The sequence below is a fragment of the Anthonomus grandis genome, chromosome 4 (genome assembly GCF_022605725.1).
Source record: "Anthonomus grandis grandis chromosome 4, icAntGran1.3, whole genome shotgun sequence".
NCBI classification, from domain to species: domain Eukaryota; kingdom Metazoa; phylum Arthropoda; class Insecta; order Coleoptera; family Curculionidae; genus Anthonomus; species Anthonomus grandis.
This window is the reverse complement of record NC_065549.1, coordinates 34,919,973-34,926,254: the sequence shown is the minus strand read 5'-3', so window position 1 is coordinate 34,926,254 and position 6,282 is coordinate 34,919,973.

Sequence of the window (6,282 nt, the reverse complement as noted above, 5' to 3'; positions counted from 1 at the left end):
TTCAATACGGCAATGTAGCACCCCATACCGTACCACGTCTCATCAAATGTGTATACATTTTCTTTACGATTTTGAATTATTCAATCGCAATATCTAAAAACTCCTATAATAAAAATATATTTTTTCTGATAAAAGATTTTTTATCAGAAACCTTTTTAATTGGTAGTTTTCTTTAGATGTTACGATTAAATAGTACTGATGAGACTCAAATAAAATTTGATTCCGCCGCCTTAATTTAGCATTTTTCTGGCATCCTGATTGGTCAAATTAACCAGGCATAAATTTCCATAATAATATTGTGTGTTATAATAATATTATATATAATTATAAGACATTTAAGGTTTATTCTATTCGAATCATTATTTATGCCATTTATTAACTATTGCGTAGGTATATTCATGCAAAAAAAATATAATTGTAATGTTTTTATATTCGATAACAAATACTTATTGTTTCCTCCAGCATTTGTATAAGACATTTTTATCTATAAGAAGAAACTGAAAGTTATAAACACCGGTAGTCTTTCTTAATTTTTATTATTAACGCTGAAATACAATGAAAAAATTTAGGTTATAAGAATAAAATTTAAAGGATTTACACAAACAAAATAGACAGAAACCATAAGGCCACTTTAAATAAAACCGAAAAATTAATTTTTAAAAATTAAAGAACAAAAAATATAATAACTAAATTAGGATCCCTTATTCAAATACTTGTATTGCTTATTAAATTTAATATTGTCATGATTGTCTATCAGCCTTTACACTTGCAGCAGCTGAACATAATTTATCTTATAGTAATTAGCACCCTTATTGATATACACAGGTTATTTTGGAAAATAAGGTTGATAGAGAAAGTCTGGAAAATATGAACATGGAATTCTTAAAAGAATTCAAAATTTGGTAAATATTGGTCCTAGGGTGAAGATTTAGACGTCAGTATGCCTTGTAATATTATTGATTCACCAGTCAGCAAGAATAATGTAGGTAAATGCAGTCTTGTAGTATATGTGTTTTAAGACTCATGCATAACACTCTGTTAGGGATAAGTAAGAAAAGATGTTTATACAGGAATCTCCAATTTTAGACCTTGAGCAATATATCAGCACCATCAGTTATTCCATTAACATGTTATATTAATGGAATTGTGAAAGATAGAGACTAAAAGTATTATTCAAAGTTCTAATCCAAAAACTACAAGTAAGTAAATAAGAATTATAATATTTTTTATCAAGACCATATATTCCTTGATTAATTCAACTGAAGAAAAATTGATCGGTGGCACGAATCTGAAATCTGGAAAATAATCTAGCAAGAAAAAGGAGTTCCTACGAAACAAATTAGTGGCTCTTATAATAAGGAATGATCTAATAATAATGATAATAAGAGATGCTTTTGTATAGTATATATTAGTATATTTTATTTCAATGAAATGTTTGTGTTTCATTAATACAATACAATACAATCAATACAATCGCTTTATTGTCAAAAAATTATAAATTTTGTAGACAAAGCTAATATAAATAAATAAATAAACACATGAGTACACAAAAACACAAAAACACAAGAAATTTAGATTTTATACAAAATAGGTAACCTATTGTACATGGTCAAATTACTTATACAACTAAATGTTTATAAAGTCAGAAGTTGATATTAAAAAGAATATAAAACAATACAAAAATGTAAATTAGGTAAAAGAAGTATACAAAATAAGTTGAAGTTAAATTACGACTATTATCACAATATAGGTATAACTAATTCTAGGGATGGAGACTATAAAGTAAATAGGGCCAGTGTGTATGTGGTATTTAAAAGGAAATATTAAAAAATAGTAAAGCTTTTAAGGCATGGCGAAAACAGGAAAACGTTGTCATAGATTTAATCGTAATAGGAAGATGATTGTGCATTTTTTTGCTCTATAGAGTATAGAAGTTTTTACTAATTCCGACCGTGGGGTTGGCAGATAAATATCATGCTCTGCTTTTCTAAGTGGATAGTTATGAGAAGGCCTCTTTGGAAATTCTGACACATGCTTTCGGATTAAGCAAACAGATTCAAATATAAACAGTGAAGGAAGAGTTAATATTATATGTTTTTTAAAGTATTCTTGGCAGTTAGCTGTACTGTCAAGTCCCAGTAAATAGCGTATCGCTCTCTTTTGCAACTTGAATACGCGCTCAAATTGAGTGGCACAGCATGAACCCCAGAATGGAATAGCGTAACGAAGATGTGACTCAAAAAGGGCAGAATAAACTGATTTAGATGTTAAAAAGCTTTATTCTTTGGAAATCAATCTTATGGCAAAACATGCTGAGCTTAACTTTGTGGATAAGGTGTCGATATGAGATTCCCATTTTAGAGAGCTGTCTAAAATTAGTCCCAAGAACTTGACAGATTCCAAAATCCAAACTGGTATTTTGTAAAGTAAAAGGTTGAATGGTACTTTTATATGATACAACCTTGGTTTTACAGATATTAAGGCATAGAAGATTGGAATCGCACCAGGACTTAATGGTAAGTAAATCATTAGATATAGTTGCATGCAGAGACGTGATATCTGGAGTGCTCCAAGTAAAGCTGGTATCGTCGGCGAACAGACAAATTTTGCCGCTGATATCCAGATTGCCCATGTCATTAATAAATAGGAGAAACAAAATAGGGTTAAAAACTGAACCTTGCGGGACACCACATTCAATTGGTTGGCATGAAGATGTTGTCATATCAACCTTCACGAGTTGACTTATGAAACTAAGATATGACTTAAACCATTTGAGAGAAGATCCTCTAAACCCATAGTGTTGCAGTTTGTTAATTAAAATATTATGATTAACACAATCAAATGCCTTTGAGAAATCGCAGAAAACTGTAGCTGTGGAGTGTTGATTGTTTAGGCTAGAATAAACACTATTTAGGAGCGAAAACATAGCATCACTGCTGCATTTATTACTCAAAAATCCAAATTGATTCGGTGTTAGAATTCTATATTTAAGCAAAAATGACAAAACCCTTTCTTTAATCAGTCTTTCAACAATCTTAGATAAAGTTGGGAGAAGTGCTGTTGGGCGATAATTTGAGGCTTGATATTTATCCCCTCCTTTATGCAGTGGAATAATAATTGCAGTCTTAAGGCAGCTTGGAAAGATTCCCCTCTGAAATGACATGTTAATTAGGTTCACCAAGTGACTTAAGGTGCAAGCAGGCAGGTTTGCAAACATTTTGAGAGTTAGGCCATCTGTATCAGACGATGATTTATTTTTTATTTCGTTAATTGTACTTCGAAGGTCGGTGAATGATACAGGGGTGAAAAAGAAACTGTGCAGATTACCATTAAAAAGATACGAAAGTGGATCGTGAGAAGGTGATATGGTGGTCATTAGGTTCTTAGCCACATTTACAAAGTAATTGTTAAGGTCCTCGGGTGAAGTAGTGATAGTTCTAGGCGAGGAAGATTTATTTCCCAATTCGTTAACAATAGACCATGTTTCTTTAGACACATTACCAGAATCAGTAAGCCTTTTGTTATAATAGGCATCCTTTGCAGCCTTTATTGTCCTGTGATAAACTCTTCTGTATCGCTTGACGTAATTGTGGAAAACGTCGCTGACGGATAATTTTTTTAGATGCGATAATGAGCGCATGTTTTTTGCTGATATACGTAAGCCATAAGTAGACCAAGGCTTATGATGTTTAATTTTTATAGGCCTTAAAGGAAAACACTTATCTGAAATATTTGATAAAGTCCTTGTAAATCTAGAAAACTCATCATCGATATCATCAGAAAGAAAATCCCAATTGCACTCAAGGCACTGATTCTTGAATTTTAATAAATTCTTGTCACCAAAAACACGGCCTAATCGACGTAAAGTATTTTTGTTTTTAGATTCCAAAGAAAATCTACAAATCACAGCTTCAAACCCTGCATTTAAGACAGTACAATCAACGAATGATGGAATAAATGATGACACAATATAGTCGATTGTGCTAGAACTATTTTTAGTTATTCTGGTTGGAGAGTTGATGTACATTTCTAAACACAATAAATCAAAAATTGACTGCAGAGACTCTTGAGCAGCACACACACTGGTGAAGTCAATGTTAAAGTCACCACATAAAATCAATTTACTATTTATAGGTAGGGATTCCAGCAAGCTCAATAGTTTTTGGCAGAAAATCAGCACATTAGCGTCCGGTAATCGATAAATACAAATAATGTAAAGGTCAAGTAAAGCGTTATGAACGATGGAAAATTCAAATTTCTTTTTCAGATAATAAGATATCGAACTTAGTAACCGCTACAAAGTCGCTGTGGTGCCGCCATGAGAAAAAATAGGTTCATCTATGTTTAACCAATGTTCGGTAATGGCGATAATTTCAGGAAATTTAAGTTCTTCTAATAGAAGGAATAAATCGTTGGTTTTGTGTCTTAAGGACTGAATATTTAAAAGAGATACATTAACTCAAGCTGTAGGTTTGTGCAATTAGCTTTCAGAAATTCATGATATTTTTTAACTTGACAGTCCAGAGATTTTTTTATAGCAAATAGACAATCCCTGAATTGTGATTCTGTTAATGAATCTAGGAAGTTTTATAGCAGGTACCTATTATCAGTTTAATTTTTTTCGCCAGTTTATAAATAAATGGTAGTTGAATTTCAAGCAATTTATAAGTTTTATATGCATTGAGGACTATGATGAGAGTGAATTTGTCTTGTGGCTCTCGAATGAGAAAGATAATATCTTACAAATATTAAACTTTCTTTTCATAAGATGTAGCATCCAACTTTTCAATATTATTTGAAATTTTTCTATTTTTCGTGTCAACTATGATTATTCAATTTTGTAACAGTATCTCCTACTTTTAATATATCAGATTTCTCGATACATTGTATAAAATTTGTTACCAAATAGCAACGCTTTAAATCACAATTTTAAGGACATTTCAATTATAATTTTATAGAAATTGCTTTAATAATTTATTACCGTCCCTATTTGTACTTTTTTTTATAAGGAAAATTCCTCTAACTATAGCATTTATTCTTACACATTTTTTTCAGTGTAACTATGAGAAAAATATATAAGATAACTGATTCGCAAATTACATGCAATCCTATGACCTATAGCCTTTTTTCCCTAGATTAGTAACGTTAGTAATATCTCATATTCGATGACAATTGGAATCTTTGACACGGTAAAAGATATACAAGGTCGGTTAAATGGATGTAAAGTTGCATAATTTGATTCTTATTAACGGGAACTAACGGGATTTCCGTTTAATAATTTGAAAAGCTCCGAAAGAAAAAATGAATTATTGAAAATTTAAATAAAAAAAATCTGTCGTTTTTTAAAGCCGTAGAGTAAAAAAAATACACTTCTGAATCGCAATATTTATAAAATGTATCTTTAAACAATAACTGACAACCACTGATAAGCAATTAAAAATTCTGGCAAATTTTAATTACATTTCTTGGTGTCTGCCTTAATCCAGGATTAACATTTAACTTTTTTGTCTAGTAACGTTATACATTACACGTTGCATATTCTATAAAGCATACTTGTACATTTATATAAAAATCAGATTATAATGATTATTATTACATTATTTGGATATTGGGCAGATCTCTTTCAATTTCATTATGAATTTAAACATCCACTTATCTATCTACTTCTTCATTCTCATAGTTAACGCAGACACTTTCGCCAACATATCAAGAATCCTACATTCTTTACTTCCTAAAATACCTATAATACTAATTAAATATATAATTTGGGTGAAAATAAACATGGAAAACGTATATAAATATGATCATTTTTATTTTAGAAGAGGGAAGTGGAGGTGTTGCTCGAAGGATAATACAAATTAATCAAACCAGATGTATTCAAAGCAATTTATTTTTAAAAGCTTAGCAGAGCGCTTTCAGCGTATGAGGCGTCATCATCAGTGCTAGTTGTCAGTTAAGCCCAAAAGTTTTCCATGGTGGAAACACATTTGATAGCATCAAAATTATTCTAAGGAATGATAGTACATTTAAAAACACTTATAATACAAAAATACTATACAGAACACTAAACAGGACGAACAGTATTTAAAAAGGGAGGCACGTTGGTGTCCTTCGTGTTTTGATTACATTTATACAATAATTTTGATACTATCAAATGTGTTCCCACCATGGAAAACTTCTGGGCTTAACTGACAATTAGCACTGATGATGGCTCATAAGCCGAAAGCGCTCTGCTAAGCTTTAAAAAATAAATTGCTTTGAATACATCTAGTTTGCTTATTT